Source organism: Petaurus breviceps, unplaced genomic scaffold, assembly GCF_028583685.1.
Source record: "Petaurus breviceps papuanus isolate PSGF00001 unplaced genomic scaffold, PetGlider_PUasm1.0 171, whole genome shotgun sequence".
Taxonomy (NCBI): Eukaryota; Metazoa; Chordata; class Mammalia; order Diprotodontia; family Petauridae; genus Petaurus; species Petaurus breviceps.
This window is the reverse complement of record NW_027185754.1, coordinates 21,604,621-21,632,151: the sequence shown is the minus strand read 5'-3', so window position 1 is coordinate 21,632,151 and position 27,531 is coordinate 21,604,621. Positions and strand designations below refer to the sequence as shown.

Genomic DNA, 27,531 nt, shown 5'->3' with positions numbered 1-27,531 from the left:
CAACAGGACAGCCTTTCACCAGTGGACAAATCTGGCAAAATAACATCAAAACAGACAGACAAAGTACCAGCAAAACAGCCATGTCTCCTCAGTCCTTGGCAGCTCAGGGGGCAGGTCTCAAAAGTCCAGGGCAATTCAAAGCGGCCACCAGCAATCTCTTAGTCTCTCTCTCCATGAGGTGCTGCTTCCAAAAAGAACTTCCGCCTCTCTCTTGTCTCTCCAAATCTACATCACCAGCTCCTCCCACTTCAGGACTTTCTTTTCACATCAACAAGCCCATCCCACAGGTGGGATTAACAAACTCTGGGTTTTAATACAATCAATTTGAAAACCAAGCCAATACAGGGGAATCTTTAATTGCCATTACTATCACAACATTAGATGAACAAAAGTGGTTGGGATTATGTAATACAAGTATTCTTATTCTTGGAAGTACTTTATCTGAGACATATACACACCATCTGAGATTCTACTTTTCTTCATGCTCAAGAAGGGAAATTGTATCCTTTTATTTATTGAGAATTGCTGCCTACAGCTGTTATTCACTGGACATCTTGGGAAGGGCCAAAGTCCATACAAAGTTGGACTTTGGTGGGGAAGGTAGGGCATTATAACCTTAACTGGATTAGGGCTTCATACAAGTAGAAGACAGTCATACACACACACCCCTGCATGTATGTGTATGTGTGTACATATGTATGTATGTATATGCATGTGTTGTGTATATACACACATATGAATTATGGGCATTTTTTTCATGACAGGTAATGCCATCTGGGTTGACCAAGGTACCAATGATATTCTAGCATTTAAAGAATGACTTGGGGGTGGCCAGGTAGCACAGCGAGTAAGAGCACTGGCTCCAGTGTCAGGATGACCTGGGGATCGAATCCGGGTTCAGATACTTATCACCCACCCAGAAACACCTGGCCGTGTAACCTTGAGCAAGTTACTTAACCCCAATTGCTTAGGGGCAGCCAGGTGGCTCAGCAAGTAAGAGCACCAGCTCCAGTGTCAGGATGACCTGGGGATCAAATCCGGGCTCAGATACTTAGCACCACACCCAGAAATAACTGGCCGTGTAACCTTGAGCAAGTTACTTAACCCCGATTGCTTAAAAAAAGAAAGAAAGAAAGAATGACATGCTGGCAAACCTATTGGCCTTACTCATAGCAACTATATTAGGTAGATAAGATTATGGGTCTACAATATAGGCAACATTTATCATAAATATTCTATTGCTTTGGTTTTATAACATTCTATATTCAATATGGTCAATGAGGGAGTTAAACCCAGGTATTCTCTCTTGCCTTTGTGATGAAAGAATCATAAATTTACAGCCTGAAGGAACCACAAAGGCTATCTATTTATAAATAGATGATAGATAAATATTTACGTATAAAATATCATATATTTTATAAATGAAGAAACTTGAGGCCCAGAGAAGTTAAGTGGCCTGCCTAAGTTCACCAAAGTAATGAGCTTCTGAGAGGGGATTGGAATCCTGGTCCTCTAAGTCTGCTGTCAGTGCTTTTTCCACTGTACCACCTAGAGCCTATCACTGGCATTCACTCAGTTGACACTGGTTCTCCTAATAAGAATATTTTATGATGGCAGGTTAAACTGTTTGAATAAATGGGTAAACCTCAATGTTTCAAAAGATCATTCATTGAGTATTGCCATGGCTCCAGGAGAACTTATCCCTATCAATGTCTGGTGAATCAAAGCTGTATGAATTTCTAGAGACAAGGGAGATGGCATGTATCCTGGCTCTACAGGAATTATTCAGTGAATGACTTTCCAGGGGAGAGACCATCGGCTTTGCTCAGGAGCATCAACCCTGCAATGCTATATGAGTGGCGGACTGCTTGTTCTACTGGAGCCTATCCTTGTAGCAGATAGTTTCTTAATATATTGTAGGGGATATACTTCTTGTTTTACCATAAAAGGATATATATTTTGGGGTCCCTCATAAATGCTATTGTCTGTACCTAGCACAAGAAGCTCCTTCTTTCTTTCTTTCATCATGACACTGCAGTGCTGCTATGGAGGCCTCAGGGCACAGCATGATGTGTAATTACCAAGTCACCTATGCTAATATGGTCTAAAATCTTGATCTATCAGCACTCCTGGTGGCTGGAAAAGGTTCAGGCTATTATAGGGATGGATATCAGTGGCAAAAGACCAAAAGGCCCCTGTGAATACCCTGGATACTCTTGGCAGACTCAACATTTTTCCTCATGACTCTAGAATCACAAAGGGCTAGACATTAAATGGATTTACTACTATTTCAGACAAATCTGTGGTGGTCACACCAGGTTTGTTGTGGCTAATTACTTCTCTCCATTGTGCTACAAGAAACTGTGTGAATCTCCCATCCAATCTACAGAAAGCCTGTAGTTTTTGAAGGATGTGGTACAGGATACCAGCACAAACAATATAAAACCAAGTACTATGATTCAAAGTTAATTTAGGAGATGCTTACAGAAGAAGGCAAGGGACAATTCTTATTTATGATAATATATTGTCCATAATCTAATGGATAGATGGAAAGAGAATATCAGGACATCCAGAAATTCTTGCAGTGTTATATTCTACCCAACTACAACATGTCTTTTTTATTTTTTTTTGCTTTTTTGGAGGGTGGAATGCGGGGCAATTGGGGTTAAGTGACTTGCCCAAGGTCACATGGCTAGTAAGTATTAAGTGTCTGAGGTTGGATTTAAAATTGGGTCCTCCCTGACTCCACGGCCAGTGCTCTATTCATTGCACCACCTAGCTGCCCCTACAACATGTCTTTATTTCAGGTGGGGTATGACAAGTAAATGTGCTGTATTCTGAGTCTATTCCTCACCTCTCTTTGGTCATTGTGTCAAAGAACCATCAAAGAAATGCCCAGACTTTCAAGAAAAGCATCAAAAACCTGTTGCTTAAGCAATACATAAATTCAGCTAAAGGAATGAATCAGGTGACTAGTGCAAAAACCAGTCAGACTAGACTGTAACACATATTTACTCTGATTCATTCTCTCTTAAATGCTTAAATAGGTCCTCTGTGCCTAGCATATTGGGCAGATGCTGCTCCACTATTCTCAGCTGAACCAATTTTACTCACCCAGGTTTTAGCTTGGCTTTCTCCTGAGGATAAAGCATCATTTGTAACCCTCTCCAATTCCTCCCACCCTACTCCCCAACCACAGAACAAGAAGTTAGCATATTTTTTTTGCTTCTACTCTTGCTTCCAGACCACTACTCTTGACTCTTTTCTTTTGAAGTTCATGATATCTGTTTGCCACTTTCTCTCCCAACCATTTCATATTCATTTCCTGACCTCTAGGCTAGTCTCCAACTTTCTTCGATGACTTCAGTGCCTTACTCAATCTTCCTCTCCACTCTATCCCCTGCCATCATAATCATAAATGATCTCAACAGCCTTATTGATGACCTTCCCATGACTTAGAACACTCAATTCCCAGATCTTCTTCACTCTTAAATTTTAATCTCTCGACTTAATTTTAGTCACCCACCAAACTTGGTTACACCTTAAGCCTTATTCCTCAGAACTACCCAACCAACTGTGAACTGGTCTACCATTTTGGAAAACAATTCTGAAAAGTGCAAGATAATTTACAAATTTTCATTCTTTTTGATTTAATGAACCCACCACTAGGTTTATAACCCCAAGGAAGTTACTGACAGCAAGAAAAGGCATATCTATAAAAAATACTTATAAAAGCAATATTTGAAATAGACAAAGGTTGAAAACAAATTATATGCCAAATGACTGGGGGATGGCTAAACAAATTGGAGTATAGGAATGCAAATGAATGTTATTATGTTATAAAGAACTATAAAATGTATAGAACTCAAAGACATAAAAACATGTGTGTGTATGTGTGCACGTGTGCACGTGTGTGTGTGTCAGAGCCAAAAGATTCTGCAATGATTACAACTAGGTAAATAAAATAATTAAACAACAAAACACTTTTGGTCAAATAAAAGTGATGTTTGTTTTAATCATAAAAGTGTAAAGTTATATGTAGTACTGGAAACTTTGCTTGACTGTTTTCAGGAATGCACTTTGTGGCTGGATTGTGTGTTTTTCTGGGTTTGATATCTGTGTCAAAAAAAAAAAGTATCCCACTTCCAGAATCTTGAAATCTACATTTTCCTTCCACACCTATAAACTTTCTCTTACTGAATCTACTCCGTCTTCAAAATGACTTCTGGTTTATCTATTTCTCCGTATTCTTTGAGTTCATTACCATGTCACATACAATACCTTTCACTAAGCATAGGAAATAGGGAATAGACTCAGCTACTAAAATTCAAATAGCTGTACAGAACTAGGGTGTATATAGCAAATTCCATTATTATTTACTTCCTCAATTCTGGTGCATGCTGTGTGTAGTACAAGCTATGACCTAGACCAAGGGCTGGCAAACTATGGTTCATGGGCCAAATCTGGCCTGTTGACTGTTTTTTTATGACTTGTGAGCTAAGAATGAACTTTCATTTTATCTAAAAATAGTTGTCTCTTTAAAAGTAACATTTTTATTTAAAAAATCTACATTCTAAGGTCATAGGCTGTATAGAAATGAGTGGTCCAGATTTGGCTAGTAGGCCATAATTTGCTGACCCTTGAGGACCGAAACAAGTACTCTATGAACCGTTGTCCAGTTACTAAAATGGCAAGGGGTGGGGGGAGAGGAAAGAAGGGGAAGAATGTGGGGAGGACCTGAGACAAGACACTGAAGCTATACCACCCTTCAACCTCAATCAACCACAACCAGTCTTACTCCAATGACTCTTACCATGTGATCTTTTACCACCATATACTGACTGGGTTGATCCAAGGTATACTACCTCCCTTGCCCTGATTTGATTTCCTTAAAAACCTTAAAAGTAGTGATGATCCAATGCGTGGCTACATCATTCAGCTGTTTGTCAAAGGCTAAGCACTGCTGGGAATGCCACATGTTCTGTCTTGTGTCTCTGTACTCTTCAATACCCTTTTTCTGCTATAATTATATTTATACTCTAAGATCTATCCTCCTTTCTGGGAGGAATGGAGCAAGCATATTTCTGGCATGCTGGGGGTGGAAGTGGGAAATGATTAGTAGCTACAGAGATCCCCCTTGCTTAGCACACTAGACAGTTTTTGGTCTGTTATTTCTTGAGAAACCTAAGTAGTGAGTCTGCATGGGAAAAGTTATTCATGGCTTGTTTCAGTGTGTTCTTGTCTAATATTCTCAACATTCTTCCTGTTTTCTTGGAAGGTTGAGATGTGCTAAAGTCTACTCCAATTAGTCTTTGTATCAATCAATCAACAAACAATTAAGTACCTAAGTGTAGATAAACCAGAAGTCATTCTGACCAGGCATTGGTATATAAAGACAAAAACAAAACAGTCCCTGTCCTCAAGGAGCTCATATTCTACTAAGGGAAACACATTTACACATATAAGAAAATGCAAAATATATACAAAATATATAATTTTGGCAGGGAGGGAAGGAAGTCCTGCTCAGAGTTTTTCCAAAAAGGGTGTCTTTTGGCTCCTGCATCCTCTTCTCTCTGATCTCTTTTCTTTTGGCCAGTACAATGTGGGTCAACTCTATCCCATCTTGGAATCTACTATAGGTCTTGGCACCTTACATCTCCTGTTCCCAGCTAAGTGAATTGGGTTTATTCTGGCCTTCTCCCCCAATCAGACCATGGACTTCTACCTCTGGGGCTCTGACTGATAAGCCCACTACATACTTCCTAATCATCCCCAAGCCATGCCACTAGCATTTACTCTCCTGTTCTCTCATCTCCCTTTTCACATCTACCTCCCCTTTGATATCTTCCCTTACTAGGGAATATTCTATTCCCTTACTAGAATAGAAGTTCCTTGAGGGTAAGGCCTCTCTAGCTTCTTTGTTTTTATACCTAGTATTCAACACAGTGCCCAGCACATGGTAGATTGTTTTTCATTAATTCATTTATTCATGCTACTATGGTAGAATCATGGAAATGGTCACAGATTCACCTTATTCAGTCCAGTCTAGGTTTTTAACCTACAAATAAAGTGAAAGCAAAACTACCACACAGCAAACATGGGCCCAAGTTTATCCAGTACAGTTGTACACAGGGAGCTGAGGTCTTGCATTTACCCTTACTAACCCAGTCTCCACTCTTTCCTGCTTTTTCAAGCTCTCTCTTTTCTTATCAGGAACCCAGAAATGGTCATATAGCTAGACCAGAGGATCAGGGCTCAACATCAGAATTCAATTCAAACAATGCCTGCTAATCATCTATTGAGTTCAAGAGCTGTACTAGATGCTGGGGTTACAAAGATGAAAAATGGGCCTTACAAGGTAATAAGGGCAGTGCTATGACACACACACAAAATAAGTAGGTGAGCAAGTCACTCAGTCTCCCTGGGCCTCAGTTTCCTCATCTGTGAAATGAGGGAGTTGGATTTTATGGCTTCTGATGTCTCTTCCACCTCTAGATCTACCATCCTATAAGACAGAACATGATGAAGCATTAAAAAAAAATGAGACAAAGGTCTCTAAGAAAATTTTAGGAGAGAAAGGTCACTTTGCGCTGTGAAGATATAGAAGAGATTGCATCTGAAGTGCATCTTGAAGAGAAAGCTTTCAACAGGCAGAGATTAGGAGGGAAGTCTATTCAAGGTATGCAGAATGATCTACATGGATGCAAAGAAGTGGCAGCATACAAGATGAGATCAGAAAATTCCCAGTCAGAGAAGAAAAATTACACAGTTAGATCTAGGATTAGTAAGATTATTTCTGCAACTACACGAAGCATGAACTGTCTACAGAATAATCAGAAGCCATTTAGCTCAACATGCCCCTGAACAAGAATCTCTTCTACTACACTGCTGATAAGCATTTATCTAGGCTTTACTTGAGGAATTCATGTGAGAAGGAAAACAATGCCTTCAAGGAAGTTAATTCCACTTTTGGAGAATTCTAATTAACATCAGCAAACACAGGGCCAGAACTTGGCTGAACCTGCATATTGGAGATGACCTAGACCTAGCAGGTATCCAATTCCACTTATCACTGTTAATATAAAGCCCAATACATGTGAGGGTTTTGCTCGGGTGTAGAAGAGTAAGGAAGAAGACAGTAGGTAAGGTTTCAAAAATCTTTGAATGACTCAGCTATGGTAGTCTATGGTTTTCCTTCCCTCTTTCCTTTGTCAAATTTTGTGTGTGACCCTGATTGCTGTATGTCTAGGAGGGTAGACAGGAGCTTGTGTTGCATTTTGATTTTACCTAGGGTCTTGAGAAAATAGGAGGGGTTTCTAGAACCGAAGCAACTGGGAGCATAAAGGAGGACCTAGTCACCTGGGCAACAAATATATGTGACAAAAAAGTCACTCGTTTTAAATGTGGGGAACTAAATCACCTGCTTTAGGATTGTAGGCAGTGCCTAAGCATTAATTTATATAACAAACATTTGCAAAGCACCACTATGTAGCAAGGCTTCTAGCACAGAGGACACACAGGGGACAAGAAGACGAAAACAAAACAGATTCAAACTTCAAGAAGTTTATATTCTATTGGGGTGTCGGGGAAATATATACACACAGTATGTAAAAACTATATACAGAGTTTAGCTGAGACAAAAGAATGGCATTTGACTGTTTTGGTAGCACAGGAACGGGATTCTTGCTGTCACTGTAATAAAACAAAGACTGTGATCAGAAGGAAACTCTGGCTCAGAGAAGAGGACATTGCCTCCACCATACCAACTGCACAATCAAGCTAGGGACATAAATTCAGGCTCTAGAAGTTCATTGTCTTTCCTGATACAGTTGGTGGCAACAGCACCCAATCGATAAACCCACTGGATAATTTTTATCTCAGCACTTAGAAGTAAGACTATTTGCAACACCACCACAAGCCTGGTTCCAATCATGACAGCAGATTTGAGTGGTTGGAAACCAGCATACAGTAGGTGCTCCTGTACTAGAAAACCAAATTAGGTCTGATTAGACTACATTTACTTATCAATCCAAAGGCCTTGCTGGGTCCATGATGAGAATTAGTCAGGGCCCTTTATGATTGTGGATGGCTGAATCAAATAACACATGAGAAAGGGTTACTGTAGTCTTGGAAAAGTCACTCTGTGTTCCACATCTCTTACCTTAAACCTGCACATCCTCTAGAATTGCCACAATAGCAGGAGCGACCAGCCTCCATTCATGTTGGGTCACAGGAAGAATCTGAGTTAAGGGAGATCCTAGACTAAAAATGACAGAGAGGATACTGGTATTATCTGACAGCGTGGAAAGGTTACAGTCTCAAGGACCAGACATGGTAGTAGCTTGAGGACTTACATGCTTTTGTACTAGTCAAGCATTTTCACTAAGAGTACCCAGAAAAGCCATAACCTCCTTTCTCTATGAGTGGAGAAGAGGTTGTTAGAGTAGGGAATAAGTTAACAAGAGCCTGAAGTAAAGAAGCTCAGCTGGGGCATGAGTGAGGCACCAGAGATGGGCATCACTGGGAAAGTACTGAGCACATGGCAATGGGGCTTAATTAGCATCACGGACACCACCCACATTCAATAGGTCTTTCAGCCAGTTTTACATTGTTGTCAGAGTTGGCATACACTTGTCAGAATGACACCCTTGTGAGGGCTTCAGTGTAGAGCCTGAGAGATCTGCTTGGAAGCCAGGACAAAGAGTATAATCCAGAGGGGATGTGAGTGGTGTAGATATGTCTTGCACACTTGTCTTCACAGCCATGTATCTTTCATAACTGAGACCAAACTTATAATACTTGGGGAAGGCTGCAGAGCAGCAGGTATTTTCATGACAGACTGAACATAAAGCCTGTCTTTTGTTATGGACAAGGTTGAGCTCTTCAGTTTTTTCTTGGCCTGACCACCACAACCCTGATATATGACTAGAGGAAAGGAGAGAGAATATGTGCCTTTGGGAGTCTTGGGTCTGGTTTACCTGCTCCCCCCAAAATCCTGGCAGAGCTACTCCATGGACCAGTCTATCTGCCACCATGGGTAATTGACTTCAATTATGTACCAAATGCCAGGAACTGGGGATATGAAGACAAAAATAGCACCTGCCCTAAAAAGAGCCTAGATATCTTGTGGGGGTATATGGCATCTATGCAGAGAAATAAAATAACAGATAATATGAAGAGACAGCAAGCACTAAAAACAAGTGGGGTTTGGGGAAGGTTTCACCAGAGGAGCTGACAATTAAGTTCAGTCCTGAAAAAAGATAAGAGATAAAGAAGAGGAAGGAAGATCATTCTAGGTATGGGTGGTGGTGGTGACAGTGGTAGTGGTGGCTTCTAGTGAGTCAGGCTATGTAATGTTGAGCTTAGGGAATATAGTGCAGCAGTTTAGTTAAAACACAGAGTACCTGAATATGAAATACCGTTGGAAGTTTGGATGCAGACTGTGGAAGGCCATATAGGATAGGTTGAGGAGTTCATATCAAACTTTAGAGAGGAAAGGGAGTCAGCAAAGGATTTTAAGCAGGGGAGTGACACGGTCAGAACTGTGCTTTAGGAAGGTTAATTGGCAGCTATATAGAGGATGGTTCAGAGAGGGGAGAGACTGAAAGGAAGGAAACTAATTAGGAGGCCACTGCAGGAGACCATGAGAGATGTTATATGGGTCTCAATTTGAATGTTTTCTATGTGAGTGGAGAGAAGAATGCAAGGCATATTATGGAGAATCAACAAGATTTGGGAACTGATTGGATACTGTAGATGAATGAGCAAAAAGTCATGGAAGACTAAAAGTTGACAGCATAGGCACCTGGAAACAAGAGTTCCTTCAACAGAAATGGAGGTTTGGAGGAATGGTGGATTCAAGGGGTGAGAGAATGAGTTTCATTTTGGACACATTGAATTTGAGATGCCTACAGAACTATCCAAGAAAAGACAAGGAGTTGTTAGTGGAAGTAGATTCAAGAAAGAGTTTGAGAAAGAGATTAAAGTTGGATATATAGATTGAGCATCATCTCAGGAGAGATGGCATTTATGCCTATGGGAGTAAGATCTCCAAAAGAGCATCTACAGAGAGAAAAAAGCCCAGGGAAGAGTTCTAAAAAGCATCACACTGAGAGGCAGGAAATGAGTAATGGTCCAGAAAAAGAGACTAAGAAGCAATAAGGTAAGTAGGAGAACCAGGAGAGAATGCTGTCCCAGAAAGTTCAAATAAAATGTGGACTGAGAAAATGCCACTGGGTTTAACAGTTAAGAGATTTTGGAGGACAGACCACTAAGGCAAGAGGTGCTATGAGTTCTTGGAAGTCAGTAACTATATAAGTGCTTATAATAAATTACATGACAGGTATTTTAGGTGGGGTCAGACAGAAAGCACCTGGAACTGCCAGAGTCATCCTGTATAGTTAATCCCAAACAATCCCAGATTCTAGGTCAGGTAAAAGCTATTTCCTCAAGTTATGGGGATGAAAGAAGCCAAATACTTCATTAAGCCAGCTGCCCTTCCAATAAATCCATGTGGTCAGTGAGGAGGTAAGACTGAACCTGAAGACTTATAGTGAACTATAGGGAGCTGAACAAAACTGTCACAACACTCACCAAGACCATTCCTAACTTTTAAGATGTGGTGGCCACCCAAGCCCCACAGGAATGGAATGGGGCAGTCCAATTTACTGCCTTTTTTCTACTTTTGCAGCTGAGTAGTCAGGAACAGTTTATATTTACCTAGCAAAAACTCCAGTGTACCTTCACAACTGTTCCCCACAGATCCCACCTGAAGTTTTCCTCTTAGTGTCATTCTGGTGGACAGAGACCTGAAGGAGGCTACTTCCTAAAGACAACATCCACCACTACACATCCGTGATATAATGCTGGTCAGACCAGACAAGGCCATGGTGACAGAGTGGATGATGGCCCATATGAGGGATGAGCTGTGGGAGACCAGCACTACAAAAATCCAAGGTCCAACCTGCTCAGTCAAGTTTTTGGGAATACAGTGTATGGGGAGAAGCTAGATGAGCCTGGATGCAGTCCAGAGCTAGATACTGACATTTGCTAACACAACAGACATTGGCAGTGGGTACCAGTGGTAGCAGCAGTTTTAGCAGAGTGAGCAGCATCACAGGCATTGAAAGCAGCCAAGGCCCCAGCAGCAGGAGCAGTTTCAAAGGTTCCAGCATTAACTGCAGCAGTGCAGGGCAGCAGAGTGGAGAGTGTCACAAGTACCAGGAGTTGATAGTGTTATTATCAATGTTCATGAATAGGCAGCTGCTCTACTAGAAGCTGAGGCCTCTCTAGTCCTAGGCCTGACATCCTTCCTATTCAGCTAGTCCACCCTTCCTATGACAGCCTGACTCCTGCAGATCTCTGACTTTTCTGGTTTACTAACAGTTCCGTGTACTGCAGGAGAAGCATACACAAATAGCCCTCAGTAGCCATCAGTCAATCTAATAACAGATGATTGCTTGGGGGGCAGAGGTCTTGTCAAGTCCTCCCAGCGAGCTGAGATAAGGCAGCACATGACTAGCATGTGAGAGAGCCTTTAGGAATAGTACATATAATGCATTCAGCTGTGCTGGATTCCTGGACAATGACCATGGGTCTAAAGCCTGGAGTAAACAGGCCTGGTTAACTAAAGGTATTGGAGGAATTTTGCCAGTGTTTTTCATATATGAGTTGATGTAGGGCATGTTCAGCACCCATCAGAGTCATCAAATGCCCTCTGTTGAATTGAACAATCAGGTCAAAAATGTCAAACAAAAGAATGGCACAGGTCAAGAAGGTAAGACCATTATCAATCTGGACCTAGGGGCAATAATGCCAAATTGTGGTGGGACTGTATGATCCTTCTAAGGATCGATATCTGCCCCAAGGGCTTTATTGCCATGACCCAAAAAACTGGGATTAGATATTCCACCTACTAGAAGTCAGATTCAAGACAAAATGGCAGGCAGACTGCTTCTTTCAAAGATTTCTTGGATCTGGCTTCTAAGATGACTTACCTGATAATTCTGGTTCACAACGACCTTCCTTATTCCATCCCTGGAACAGAGTAGCAAGGATCACAAGTCCTTTCTCCCCCACTACCTATTGGGCTTCATACATCCAGAAGAAATGGCTGCAATTAGCAGATTTCTTTTCCCTAGTGATGTTTTGACAACTCCTCAGAAAGGCTTATTCCTCCAAGATGGTTGGTGGCACAGTGGATAAAGCACAGGGTCTGGAGTGAGGAAGACCTGAGATCAAATCTGGCCTCGACACTTATTAGCTCTCTGTCTCTGGGCAAGTCACTTAATGCCTATCTGCCTTAGTTTCCTCAACTGTAAAATGGGGACAAAAATAGCACCTTCCTCCCAGGACTGTTGTGAGGATCAAATGAGATAACATCTGTAAAGTGCTCAGCACAGTGTCTGGCACATGACAAGTACTTAATAAATGCTTATTCCCCTTCCATCTTCTTCCCTTAAAAAGTCAGAATTGTTGGGAAGTACCTTGTTCTTTAACAGCATGGGGAAAGTAAAGTTGTTCTCTACACGATTACAATGGATATGAAATAATTATGACAAACCTAGATGAAAAGAGTTGACGAGTTGATTAGCTAACGATTCTGAATCCCTGGATGAAGGTGATGGAGAGGTCCTTGACCAGCTCCCAGGGTGGAAAGGGAAGCACCTCAGCAGAGGTCTCTAAAGGGGTAAAGATTTGGTGTCACCTCTCTTCCTAGGGATGGGGAAGCCCTGTCTGGTTGGCTTGAGAACACTGAATGGGTGGTGGTACAGGGCAAGCTTTGGTGCTGACCTGATTTCTTAGCTACTTCCCTGCAGGAACCTTGACCCATAATGAGGATCAGTGACTGTGCTGTGAGTGTTGTCATTTGTGCTGTGATCCTGATGTTCCTAGTGTTACTCTTGTTCATACTCACCACTACCTACTGTGAATTGCACAGATCAGGCATCACTCATCCCATGGACCAGATCATCAAGATCCTTCTGAATAAGGTAAATATACCCTCAGATTTCTGATCTTGGTTTTCTTCCATATTTTGTCACTTACATTGCTTTTTCATGTTTTAAAAAATTTTTATTTTACCTACACTAATCACCACTGCTGGGCCTACACCAACGTTCTTATGACTCAGAAGTTAGTGTTATACAGCAATGGCCCTAAAATCAATTAAGTGGTGAAAGGTCTAGGAGATCTTTAGCATATTGCCAAAAAAGGGTATGGAAGAGTCAGAATAATATCAGTGACAGTCCCTGCCACACAGACTGGAATAGTTTTCACCTAAAAGACAAGGGAATCATCTTCCAGGATATACTAGTCCAGGGCCAGGGCTTCACAAGTTGACTCAACTTCTAGTTACCTAAACCTGGTCCAGGAAAAGTTGGTGCCTCTCAGACTTAACAGATATCTCACTACTGTGTGAATCAGAACACTCCTCTGACCAGATGCATTTCTACATGGAGACAAAAGGGGCTGCATTTACCTGAACCAACGCTGTATCCTTGCTGAATATTTTTTCCATTCTATTGTTAAGTAATCTTCCTTTCTGTTAAATGTTAGTTGGCCTACAAGTATTTCATTTGTTAATGACAGTAAAAGTTCCAAAGCACGAAGGGAGGACAGAGGACAGAGTAAAACTAGAATGGCAGTATTGAATTGGATGGAGAATACTGGGAAAGGTAGCAGGAAGATGCTCACCCTTGGAAATGAGTCTAAATCACTGGTATTTGGGGAGCTGAAAGTATAAATTTGCCACTGATAGGGACTGAGTGGTTAGGACCTCTACTTTTCTGGATCTTATGATGATGGCATATTGTGCTCATAAGGTATTCCTAGGAACTGGTTTGAGGTAGAGGAAGCATGATAGCATGTGAAAGCAATTAGACTAAACCGAAGCAATTACTGTTGGAGTAAATTATGGACCACTTAGCTACCCCAGATGAGGTCAGGTCACTAAGCCTAGACAAACAACATTCGCAGGTTATAAAGGAAATGACAGATGGGATAATTGAAGGATAATTAGTGAACTTTGAAAGGGAGGTAAGGTATCAAAAGGATAAGCAAAAATATTGTTTGGCTTTTCAAAAAAGGGAAAAAAATTGGAGTCTGCAACCTCAGCCCAGGGAGCTTGAATTTAACTCCTGACAAAATTCCAGTACGTTATTAAAGGAACAGTTGTAAATATTTAGAAAAGAAAACAATGTCTATAACAGGTCAGTATGGTATAATTTCATCAAGAGTAAATTATTCCCAACTAATCAAATTCCTTTTTGTAATTGTATTTCTAAACTGGTAGATTACGTAGATGCTATAGATTCAGTTTCCCTAGATTTCAACAAAGCATTTTGACAAATTCTATTCATGCAGACAAGACAGAAAGCTACAGGCTACCTACCAGTATAATTAAATGGACTCAGAAGGGTTTGAATGGTTGGACCCAAAGATTAATGAATAATAATGGGTTCATGTCAACATGGAAAGTCTCTAGAGGAGTATCTCAGGGATTTGTCCTTAGCCCTGTTCTGTTTACCTTTTTGTATCAGTGACTTATGGAATCACTGAATGTTGTTCTTTAGTTATTTTCAGTCCTGTCTAACTCTTTGTGACCCATTTTGGGATTTTCTTGGCAAGGATACTGGAGTGGTTTGCTATTTCCTTTTCTGGATCATTTTGTGGAAGAGGAAACTGAGGTAAACAGGGTTAAGTGCCTTGCCCAGGGTCACACGGCTAGTAACTATCTGAGATCAAAACTGAACCTAGGTCTTCCTGACTCCAGATTCAGAACCCTATCCACTGGGTGACATAGCATGCTTATTAATTTTACAGATGACACAAAGCCTGGAAGAATAGCTAACAAGCTAGATGATAAAATCAGGCTCCAAAAAGATCTCAAACAAACTTGAACATTAGGCAAAATCTAATGTGATAAAATTCAACAGGGATAAGTATAAAGTTTGATATTTGTGTTAAAAAAGGCAACTTCACAATTACAAGATATAAGAGGCATGGTATGATAATAGCTTTGTCTGAAGAAACCTTTGGAGTTTAATGGACTATAAGCTCAGTATGACCAAAAAAAGTAATGTGATCTTAAGTTGCACTTAAATGTGTCACACCCAGGACTAGGCAGATGACAGTCCTGCTATCCTCTGCTCTGACCAGAACACATCAGGGATACTTTATTCAATTTTGGACAACACATATGAGGAAGGGCCACTATTAAATTGGAGGTTGTTCAGAGAAGAGCAAACAATATGGTGGAGGGCCTCAAGATTTTGCTATACAGATAATTCTTGCTTTATGTAAGTGAATCATTTTGCAGACCTCTACATAATTGCTTTTTTCATAATGTGAAATTGCCTGCAGATATGGGGAAGGGAGGGAAGGGATCAAGGAGCAAGTGGCACATGTCAAGGACATTTGGGAGTGTGGAGAAAGAAAGGAAAGCAGGAGGAGGAACATGGCTCAGGCCAGACACATGGGGCCTGGGGGGAATTAAGAAGAACATGTGGGGAACAGATATGTGGGGCCTGGACACGGACAAAGAGAGGAGAGAGCAGATGACAGACATGTGGTACCCAAGCCCAGATGGATGGCAGATAGATACCCAGTCTGGACAGTTGGACGAATGGGGGTAGTGGAGCAAAGGTCTCCTGTCTCAGGGTGCCGGTCTCAAGCCAAGACCCCAATCCACAGTAGTGATCTCTCTGAGAGTTTGTTCTTCTGCTTTTACTTGGAGGGTTTTAAAATTTTTGCTGGGGTTGGGAAGGTGGGAGGCTGTGGAGCCCAAGGTGAGGGGGCAGTATATGAGAGAGTGCAATACCATAAAGTAAAGTTAACACAGTTGTTTTTTTGAATGAAAATTTCTTTCAGAATTCTTTGTATAAAGTTGAACTTGTATAATGCAAATTTACATAAAGCAAGAACCGTCTATATAAGGATCAGTGGAAGGAATTGGGTTTTTTCACTTGAAAATGAGGGGATTCAATGCAGGTATGACAGCTGCCTTCACATATTTATAGAGTTGTCATGTATAAAGAGACTTATTTTTCTTGTGTCTAGAGGTCATAACCAGGAACAACAGGTGGAAGTTGCAAAAATATAAATAAAAACTTACTAAGAATTAAAAAGCCCCAAAGTGGAATGTTAGGCGATAACAGGATCCCTTTTACTAAAGGTCTTTCAGGAAAGGCTGTACGACATATGAAGCCCATTCAAAAGTGTATATATATAGCCACTATTTTCTTATGAGCCCAGGCCTACCCTATATCACCAATTGGTTGCCTAGACATCTCTACCTGGGTGTCCATTAAGTATTTCAAACTCGACATATACAAAAGTAAACTCATTCCCTTTCCTTTAAACCTGCTCTTCCTTCTTCATAGTGTCCCAATTTCTGCAAAAGGCACCACTCTTCCTGATATCACCTAGATTTAGAACCTTCAACTCTTCACTCTCCTTCACCTCCCCATACCCAAAAAGTTATTCAACCCCACGACTCCTTTTCTACCCCCACCTCCCAAACATTCTCCTTACAAATGTCAAAAATATATGTGAAAACAAATTTAGATTCTTAAAGTTCTGGAGATGTCATCCTTCATTCAAGAATCTTCAGTGGCTCTCTAAGAGGATAAAGTAGAAAATTCTATGACCTTCAAAGCCATTTAAAATCTGACTCTGGCCTATCTTTTCAGATTTATTTCACATTATTCTCCTTCATATAGTCTATGTTTAAGCCAGAGTGGTCTACTCACAGATCCCCAAATACTACATCATCTCCCAACTCTATACTTTTGCAAACTTCTCCATTCCTTGAATGCTCTTGGAATTTCGAACTCCTTTAAAGGCTCAGCTCATAGGCCACTCTTTATGTGAGGCCTTTCCTGAACCATCCTCCCTCCCCCTAATTGTTAGTATTCTTCCTCACCACAAAATAACTTGTATCTACTTTGTATATAATTTGTACTTAGTTATGTATATATGATCCTCTCCCTCTCTTCCCCTTAGACTATAAGCTCCTGAAGTTAGGAACAGTCCCATTTTGTCCTTGCATCTCCAGGATCTAGCATAAGGCCTTTATGTTGTAGGTACTTAGTGAATTTGTACTGAATTAAACTGAACTATGACAGATGAAGCACGGGTCCATTATTAGGACCCTGTCCTAGCTTCCCCTTCCCTCCCGACACCACCATCTGGAAAACTGAAAGTGCCTTCCCCTCCAAAATTAATTTGTCTATCTTTTCTATATACATATCTCCCATGATAGAAAGTAAGCCCTTGAAGGCAGTCTATGTAATTTTTGTCTTTGTATCCTGATGCTTAGCATTTAATAAATACTTGTTGACTGACTATATGTAAGCTAGAAATAATTTTTAACAATTGCCTCTTTTGAACATCAGATCAAAGAGTCAGAGCTGGAAGAGGCCAACTTTCTCATTTTATAAATGAGAAGCCGATACCCAGATAGGTTAAATGACTTACCCAAGCTCACGTAGGTGGTAAGCATGCTAGAATTTGAACCCAAATCTTTTGAGGCAAATTCAGTGCTTGTTCTACTGCACTATTCTCAAATCTAACAAAATCTTGTTATTCTAATATTGCTGAATGCCTACAGGTCAGTGTTTCCCAAAGCTAATTTAGCTATGTGATGTTTGAAATATATTATGGAACTGTAAATACTGGTCTAAAGTTTTGTGAATATTGAATACTCCCAGGACAAACAGAGATAGGAGTTATTTTGGAGCAGAGAGAGGGAAGTAAGATTGTTTTTATGCAAAATGATTACAAGAATGTGATATGTTCATATAATTCTATTGTCCTATGTCCAAGATAAATGACTATAGGAATCTCTATTAATTCTTTGGTTTTAAATTCATTGCAAACAATTGTGAAAATATTTTCACAGCCTTAATTCTGACATCATTTCCATAAGGTGCAATTCATGTAATATAAACCACTGAGCAAAATATATTACAATGAGATTCACTGGGCTATCTTGGAAAATATAGTAAACTGTGAACCTTGCTTTCTCCTAAAGACCTAAGAAACTAGTCCCTCTGAGTGATATGTGATTATCAAACAATGACACAAATATGAAAGCTGTCCTTTCACAGATAATCCTAAGTACCATGGTATCTGATTTAATGTGAACAAAAAAGTCATAAAAGCATCTATTGTATATTTAACCTCCCCAGGAAGAAATTACCCAGGAATTGTTTTGTCTTTTTTGGTCAAAAAAAGCATAACCTGGCAGTTTCAAAGAAAATAACAATCAATTCTAAATTCATGCTTAAGTAACTGGTGCCTCTAGGCCCAGCCATGCTACTGGACAATGAACTGCTACCGGGTCCCAAGAAGAAGCATAGCACATCTATTTTATTTTGGGGAGGGGGGTGATTTTTGTTTTTTTCTGGTGAAAACCTTCTCACATGTGCCATGTTTAGATCACTATTCATGTACTATGATGCCAACTTTAAACAGTCATGTTCATCTTTACTACCAAGATCATCATTCTGCCAGTTGTCCAACAGGCAACAGTCAACTTTGACTCTCTCCCATCTTTTATTTCCTCTAATGAATTATCATTTCCATCCTTTTTTCTTCAAATGTGTCAAACCAGCAGCCCCTATCCAGTGCTATTTTGTATCAAGAACAATTCCAAACTCCTCAAGCTGTCATTCAAGGTCCTTCACAATATGGCCCCCCCACTACAGAGTCAATCTATTTCTCACTATTTCCATAATGTATCTTTCACTGAAGTCTCTTCAGTGATTCTTAGACATGATACTTCAGTTCTAATCCTTTGCCCTAATCTAATACCCTCTGATAATTATCTAAATCTTATTCATCCAGATCAATACAGATAGTCTTTTCATTTTACTTTTCCTTTGGCCTTGAATCATAGATCTATCTGAATTACTTAACTTTTTCACCTATGTTAAAAATTAAAATGTTATTTGATGTGTGTGTCTTTCCAATGAACCTTTAAGGACAATGATTGTGCTTTCTATTTCTTTTGTTTTGTTCACAGGTTCCAACTCAGCTCTAAGAACATAGTACAACTGAATAATCTGCTGAATAGTTTAATGGTAGGCAGAGGAGGAGAAAGTCACCAGACAAATTGGGAAGAGTTCCAGTCTACTGGGGTCAAACAATTGGGGCTCAAGTCCCTTAACAGGACTTGGTTAGGCAGAAAAGCTTGAGGTCAATGGAAGAAAAATTTCTACTCTTTGAGACTAGAGATATAACATTTCAAGAAAGAGAAAGTCCAACTCACCTGGGATCTGTCTGTAGGAAGTGGGGCAGAGTTCATCCTCTCCTGCTCAGTGCTCTCTTGTGAGGGAAGGGCAAAGTCTTGAGAAGACAGAGCTGGGGAAGAGAAAGAAGCCATCAGAGACCTCCTTCTATCTTGTGGTTCTCTTACAGGCTAAAAATCCTCACAGAAAAGTTGGTGTAATGCTACACCCTCACTCCCCAAACACTTTCTGAAAGAATAGGATAGTCAAATGAAGTCCAGGAACAACTCTGTCTCCATCCTAGATCAAAAAGAAGGGCCACTGACATTGCTGTCTGGGTCCTACATTCTCTATTTGGTGCTATTAGGTTCTAGGTGTTACTTCTATTATTTATGGTCCCAATGAAAGATCACCCCCAAAAATAACCTGTTCACTCAAGGTGCAATTCTGAAAGCTTTTATTAATGTGAAACCCACTCTATGAATGGCATCAAGGCTAGCCTAAAGCATTCTGTTGCATACCTTCCCATCCTGTATTCACGATCTTAAAAACTCCATTCCTGACCTGCTTTAGGAGAGGGATTAAATTATGGTTCAGTAGAATATCCCACTGTGAACTCCTTGCCAGAAACATCCGTTGGAGAAAGCAGAATGAGAGTACAGTGCTAGATCCACTTCAGCCCCAATAGATATAGAGGGGTGGCTAGGTGGCACAGTGTATAGAGCACTGGTCCTGGAGTCAGGAGGACATGAGTTCAAATCTGCTCTCAAACACTTAACACCTTGGTGTGACCTTGTGCAAAGTCACTTAACCCCAACTGCCCTGCCCTCCTCCCTCCAAAAAGAAAAACAACAACAAAAAACAATGGATATAGAAAATTTTTCTAGTAAAGGTATAGAAGGCAAATTTTCTAAGGGGAAGAGTAATTCCAGGTAAGAAAAAAAAAAGAATATTTTCTCCAGGGGTAAGGCTCTAGCAGTCAGTTTCAGATGCTATTTCTTTGTTGGACCATTTATATCCCCTTCTCTATAATGCTCACCTTTCTCCCCAAGCATCTAGATCAATCCTTCAAGGTCACCCACTTCTCAATGTGTTCTCAATGTTCCAATGTCACTTCAGTCCTGTTTTACCCGGGGGAAAGGTCAGGAATTGTTCTGCCAACAGCCACAACACAACATGCACTTTCTTCTAGGTTATGCTCTGACACTTTGACCAAAAATTTCAGGTGAGTGGTCTCTCCACTTGGGATGGATTTCCAGGTCCCCAGGGTCTGAGAGCTGAGAGGCAAGGTCACTTCACTTTGGTGCTGAGATCTCAGCAGGGAACCTTCCTTCTGATGCCCACGGCTGTACACTTGTAGAATCTCTGGAGGACTGATGTGAATAAAGAGAAGATGGAGTCAGCAAAGGGGAATGAGCACACTTGGTAATGGGTTGAGAACTAAAGCACAAAAAGTAGAGAGAGCTATGCAAATAGGTATATGATGAATAATAATTTTGTTCATTTAGCAAACTGGTAAGGGACACCTACTATGATCAAATCTCTGTGCAAGTTGCTATACAGAATACAGAAATGAACAAAACAAGTTATCTGACCTTCGGGAACTAAAGATCTAGTATAGTGATGTTGTCCAGCATATGATGCTGAAGGATCACTGTCAAGTGCTCTTGGAGTTGACTCAGTCACTTAGATAGATACAGGTAAATAGGATTCTTCACATACATAATAGATTCCCACTGCACAAAAATAAATAAACACCATTTACAAACTAACTTCATTAAAACATTCCGGCTGTAATTCATATGACATCCCAATGGAATGGGAATGACACATTCTACATTCCAACAATATGAAACTATCCCCCAGTTCTTTTCTTAGATTGCCCTCTCCTTTCCTGATCATTTACTAATACTATAATCAAAATCTAGAACTGTATTGTACTCCTATCCTCCAACTCTGCTGACAAAAACCCCCCTTTTCCTTCAAGGCCAGGCAGGGGTGCTCCTAGATTCACCCCACATCCAGCTGGAAGTAAATCTCTCCCTCAAATGTAACATGGCACTTAGCCAGGACCTCTCCATTGCACCTATCGAATAATCTTCAGGTAAAAGCTTCCTGGATACATGTCTTTTCTTCCCCATGAAATCATACGAAGGAGGAGGGAGAGAGGCCTGCATGTGATTGGGGATCTTTGTACCCACAATGTCCATCACAGTGACACACACAGAGTAGATGATGAATGGTTATTGCTCCGGGGGAATCTTAACTCCTTTACACAAATGTAACCCACACACACGAGAGCTCTTGTCTTTCTATGTGTCACAGACACACACACACACACACACAGACACACAGACACACACACACCACGCTCACCAACACTCCCCCCCACCCCCCTGTGCCTTCTCTTCAGTCGTTAAGCCCGCCCCTTGTCCCGCCCCTCTCAGGGGAGGGAATGGCCCCGATCGCATGCTCGGCGGAGGCTCCTGGTCTCCTCCCGGACCCGCCCAGTTCGGGTTCAGGGTGCTGCGAGGAACTGGGCCCGGGTCACTAAATACCTGGAATTGGGTCCGGGGCCTGGCCTGACCTCAGATAAAGAACTGGTTCGAGGCCAAAGAACCAATCATGGCGTCGAGGCTGCGCGCGCATTCTTCATGCCGCCTTAGAAGGAGGGGGGAGGAGAGCCTGCGCCCTGGGAGCCTGAGAACTACCACACCCAGAATGCACAGCTTCCATTTTCTAGTGGCTTCCTGGGCAAGGTCTTGCGGGTTCTTATTGCCCAGTCCTTTTCCTCCCCAGTACCTAGGATACCGGTTTAGTTTCTCTGCTGAAAGCACGTGGACGCCAAAAAACGAAACCCTCCCGGTAGTGAGCAACCTTTGGACGATCACAGGTCGTGGTCTTTGAAATTCTCTCTGTCCCATCCTATCATTTGTCACGGCATGTTTCCCTTGGTAGTAGTTACAGCCCGCCCTTTCCGGTTCTTACTGTTTCTGGGTCGGTGGACCTAGAGGATGGTTTGATTGTGTAGCCGGGAGTTAGAGTGTACAAAAGTTGAAAAGGGCGGGGAAGTGATCGCAGGACTTTGAAATAGTGGTAGAAGAGCATTTCAGTTGGGGTCGATGGGTGGGCAGAATTTCATCCGTTTTTAGCAAGCAGAAACTTCTCAGAAAGGGCTTCCTTAGTAACTGTCAAAGAACTAGAGATTTTAACCTGGATAGGGCAGGAAGGTGGCGCCGGGAATAGGGCGCCAGGCTTGGAGTCTGGAAGATCTAGGTTCAAATTCGGGTTGACACCTCCTGGCTGTATGATCCTTAACCCTATTTGCCTCAGTTTCCTCATATGAAAAATGAGCTGGAGAAGTAAATGGCAAGCCGCTCCAGTATCTTTGCCAAGAAAACTCCAAAAGGAGAGGACACAACTGGAAAACTACCAAACACCACCACTAGTGAGAGCTCGGATCCTCTAGAATTTGAACTGGGAAAGAGGCAGGGCTTGGGGACCAATACCCGAAGGAGGGACCTGAGAAGGGCGGAGCTAGCCCTGTAAGAAGGGAGGGTTGGGCTTGACGTGTCAAAGCTAAAGGAGGAGTCTCTAAGAAGAAATTGATTAATCTTCTGAAGGTCTTTTAGTAGGTGGGGAAACAGACCTTATTTAGACTTTTCAAAGAGTTTTGACAAGGCACCACCTGGACCCTAGGGCAGTGAGTCACTAATTTAGGGAGAAGACACTTTTTTTTTTATCTTTTAGAGACTTGGGACAAACACAGAAGACAAAAAGTTGGAATAAGTAGAGGCTTTTTTGAAGGGAAAAGTGAAAATAAAAGGGGACACCCAGGACCTAGGGCAGAGACTTGAAATTTAACATTTTATAAATGATCTGAATGAGGAAGTTCGTAGAGAAATTTTCATTTCCTCAACTGAGATGCCAAGTCCATGGAGGATAAATTTCAAAAGACTCTTAAGCACCCAGCAGCACCTTAAAGGCACCCATCTCTTCCTTGAGCTCACATGTGGATCTCCCCAGATAAGCCACCCTTAAATTGAAGGTAGTCTGTGAGTAATCTGTGAAGGTAATCTGTTCAAACCCATAACTCCCAGGGCTTTATGGAGGTACCTATTTTAGTGGCAAATCCCCTGTGTTAGTACAGACATTTCTTATTAATTCTTCTGGTTTTCACCCCAACCTTTGAATCTTGGGAAGGAGAGAGTGAACATGGAATTTGGGAGTGAATTAGATTTAAAAGAGACAGAGCTGTGGTCTGAGTCATCAGCTTCACTCTCTTCCAGAGGCACTGGGAAGGCAGAGTTGGTTCCATATAAGGAAAATCATAAATATAACAAACCAGGTCAATAGTATAAATAATAATCATATGATTTTAACAAGATACTTAAAACGGTTTTGATGAAATCTAATGCTCACTTTTTTATGAAAAACTAAATCATAGGAGTAAATAGATCTTTACTTGATATAGCAAAAAGTATTTATCTAAATGAAAGAGCAAACATGTAATAAGAGAAAAATTAGAAACTTCTTCAGTAAGATAAGGGCTAAAGCAAGGATATCTCCCCCCCCCTTTTTTTTTTTTACCATTGTTTACCATTTCAAACTATAGCAATAAGACAAGAAAAAGAATTGAGGGAATAAGCATATGCAAAATTATCACTTTTTGTAGATGATTGATAGTATACTTAGAGAACCCTAGAGAGTTAACTAAAATTAGTTGAAATAATGAAGCAGTTACCCACTAAGAGGGTTAGAGTTGCTCTGGAGACCCCAAAATATCAACACACTGGGTTCTGCTGAATGAATTCGACTCAAGTCTTCTCTCAGCCAAAGAAAAGTAAAGTTTATTAAAAGTTCGCTTGCATTAGACACAGAGTAAGTCTGTGGTAGGTCCTTCTATGGCACTCTCACTATTCTATAGCATTCTGTGGGACTCTCACAAACATGAAGACAGGATGGGGTCTTATATACAGAAGGTTGTGGGAGGAATCTAGAGGTGGTCTAGAGGAGGAGTTTGGGAGGGTCTTCAGGAGGAGTTAATGAGGTCAATGAGTGATTAAGGGTGGGAAGGCACCTGGAGACCACAGACAGTGGTGGTCTAGGCCAGTTCAAGGATGGAAAGTGTCAAATTCGATGATTTAATCAAGAGTCCAAGGGAAGTTCCCAGAGCCTCAAGGAGAGCTCGAAGGGGCTCCAGAGCCCATACCTCATCAGTTGGCAAAGTTGCAGGATATAAAATAAATCCATACAAATCATCAGCATTCCAACATGTAACCAACAAAATCCATCAAGAAGAACTAAAAAGAGAAATTCCACTTGAAATAACTATATAATTTATAAAATACTTGGAAATATATCTTCCAAGATTACCAGGGAATATAAGAATTTAACTATAAAACACTTTTCAGTAATAAGTACAGAACTAAGTAATTGGAGAAACACTAACTGCTCGTGGATATGTTGACTTGACATGAGCATCATTGTCCAAGTCCAGAGCTTCCAGGTAAAAAAATACTGCAAGTGCCTAAAAGAGTTGAAACAATAATGAAGAATTACACAAGACTTGGAAGGTGCTACCCTAAAGGAAAAAAGAGCTCAGAATTAAATATTCCAAAAGGTAAAGGCTTACAACACAAAGCACAACCTATCTAGAAAAACTAAAGGTAATCTTTTAGGGGAAAAATGGGTTTTTAATGGAACAAGATTTCTAATAATTCTGGATAAAAAGGTTAGGACTGAGTAGAATTTCAAAATAGAAAAACAGGGATGAGAAACATAAAAAGGCAGACCCATTTGACTAATTGGAAGGGACTTTGTAAGAATGAATTGTTTATATGCAAATAGAGAAGAAACAAATACCCTTTCGAAAACCTAAAGTCTTTAAGCCTTGTAGAGAAAAGGGATAAAGAGAAAGGGATCTTATTGAGAAAATTGGGGTTGTCTTTCACGAATTCCATCTTCTCTCCAATTCTTTGTTCCTCTACTCCTTTGCTCCGAGTTTGTAAAAACCTGTTTTTGCCCCTTTGCTATAGTTTGTTCCTTTCTTTGTGAAGCTCGTCCTTTCTGCTTTTGCCTTTATCCTGTCCCCTCCAGTTTCCTCCAGGTATTCTCTTCACCCTTGATCCTTAATTTCTCTTTGTCCACTGGATCATTCTTCACTATTTACAAGCATGAGTAGATCTTTCCCAATCTTAAAAAAAAAAATCTTAACTTGTTGCAGCCTGTCTCAAGCTATTGTCATACCTCTTTTCCTTTTCAGAGCCAAATTCATTTAAAAAACCCCACCCCCAACCACACTTCTCTACTTTCATTGTCTCTATTTCTCTATCTCCCACTTACTCTTGCTCTTTGCAATATGGCTTTGAAATATTGCTTCTCTCTCTAAAGTAATTCTCAAACTCAACTGTTAAACTCAAAGAACTTCTCAGGCATTCTTACTTGATCTGCAGCTTGCCATATTGTTGACCATACTTGGCTTTCTCTTTTTTGGTCTCTACTGTCTCTTGGCTCTCCTCCTACCTGTTTGACTCCTCCTTGGTCCCCTTTTATATGTCACAATCATCCATGGTATTTAGAAAAGGTACCACATCTCTTCTCCCTCTACACCTGTTTGTAATCTTATCAGCTTTCATGGATACAATGATCAGCTCAGTTCAGATGACTACAGCTTTCTCATTGTTTCTGTTCCTCTGTGTCTTTTTGTCTCTCTATTTCTGTCTCTTCATATTTATCTGTCTCTATCTGTCTCCTGGACTATGTCAACCACTGGTTAGAAATTTCCACCTGGATGTCCCACAGGGATCTCAAAAGTCAATATGTCCAAAACAAAACTTATATACTCCCCTTTATCTGTCCTTTCCAACGATATTTTTTTTATTTCTTTTGAGGTCTCTGCCATCTTTCCAGTAATTAAGTTTCACAACTTGAGTCATCCATGATTCAGTATTCTCCCTTGCCCATTCAGTTGCCAAGTCTTACCAGTCCCATTTCTATAGCTTCTCACATCTGTTAACTTTTTTCCCCACCAACACAACTACCACCTGAATTTAGTTCCTCAGAACATTTTGCCTAGATTATTCCAATAGCATCCTTGTGAATCTCTTAAAATACAAGAGTTTCTTCTTTCCATAGGTATCCCATGTAAGCATGGGCACTAAAAACTGATGGAGGTAGGTAAAGGGCAGGCAAAATGTGTATACCCCCATACAGTGGAACTATAAGTGCACATTCACTACATAATCTACTAGGCAGCACTCTAAGCTAAGCTGCAGATTCCTCTCTTGGTACAGATAATCTTTGGTGCAAGAGCCTTGTTTAAGTGGGAGCAGACTAGCCTGGGTTCTTTGAGGTGCTCAGGATCCTCATGCCTTCTCAAGTTTTCTGTCTAAAGTATGAAAATCATACTCTATTTGGTATGTTCCTATTCCCATTAAGATCATAAACCTTTTCAATATCAAATGGTTCCAAAAGATTTTTTTTTACATTATAATTTAGAGTATATTTACTGAATATAATTGAAATGAAAGGCCAGTCCTTTTTCAACTTCTCACAAGGTGAACAAGAAGAGACTTGCCTGCATGGGCATGGGGCCTAGCAGGTACACCAACTGTGTTCATTCTGTGCCCAATACAGGGTTATCAAGAAAATTGTCATATGTGACATCAAGGAACCTGCAGTTAGGGACAGCTCTTATATATACCCAACTAATTAACAGCTCTTGTTCTGCAGAGAAATCAGTGAGCCAAGACCTGGGCATAATTTAATATAAATTTAATGTGGATTTATTGAGGGCCTGACTGTCCTGAGTGTAGACTCAAATCAGATATCCCCAAGCAGGGGCAAAGCCAGAGTATTTAAAGACAAAAACCACAAAGTAATGGTCAGATCCATACACAAGCAGGAAGTTACAGGAGCAGAGGAATGTAATTGGTTAATTCTCAGTTTAGGACCTTATATGGACTATAGTTAAGTTTCAATTTCCCACAATAGGGTGGGTGACAATGCCTTGGGCAGTTTCCCTGAAATATGCCTGGGACCCGGACTTTACATCCCTGACCAAGGGAGTGCAAAATGGTGGGGACTGAAACAAAATGGAGGGTGACTCAGGGTTGAGTACAACACTCTTTTGACTCTCTGTATGAGAAACTGTATTACTGAATGAGTTGTACCATCTACAGCTAGATAGTGAGGAAATGATCCATTGAGACATGAAAAGATTAGATACTGCCCCTCTGCCTCCCACTTCCAGTGGCAGATCTTCCAGTGCTGCCTCTATAACCTCTTGGAAGTCCAT

At 40.8% G+C, this 27,531-nt stretch overlaps 1 pseudogene; it reads right to left on the bottom strand.

Annotated features, from left to right (window-relative positions):
• Nucleotides 1-21,933, bottom strand: part of LOC138157171 (zinc finger protein 184-like) — a 67,195-nt pseudogene extending 45,262 nt beyond the window's left edge.
• Nucleotides 21,934-27,531: the final 5,598 nt, after the last annotated feature.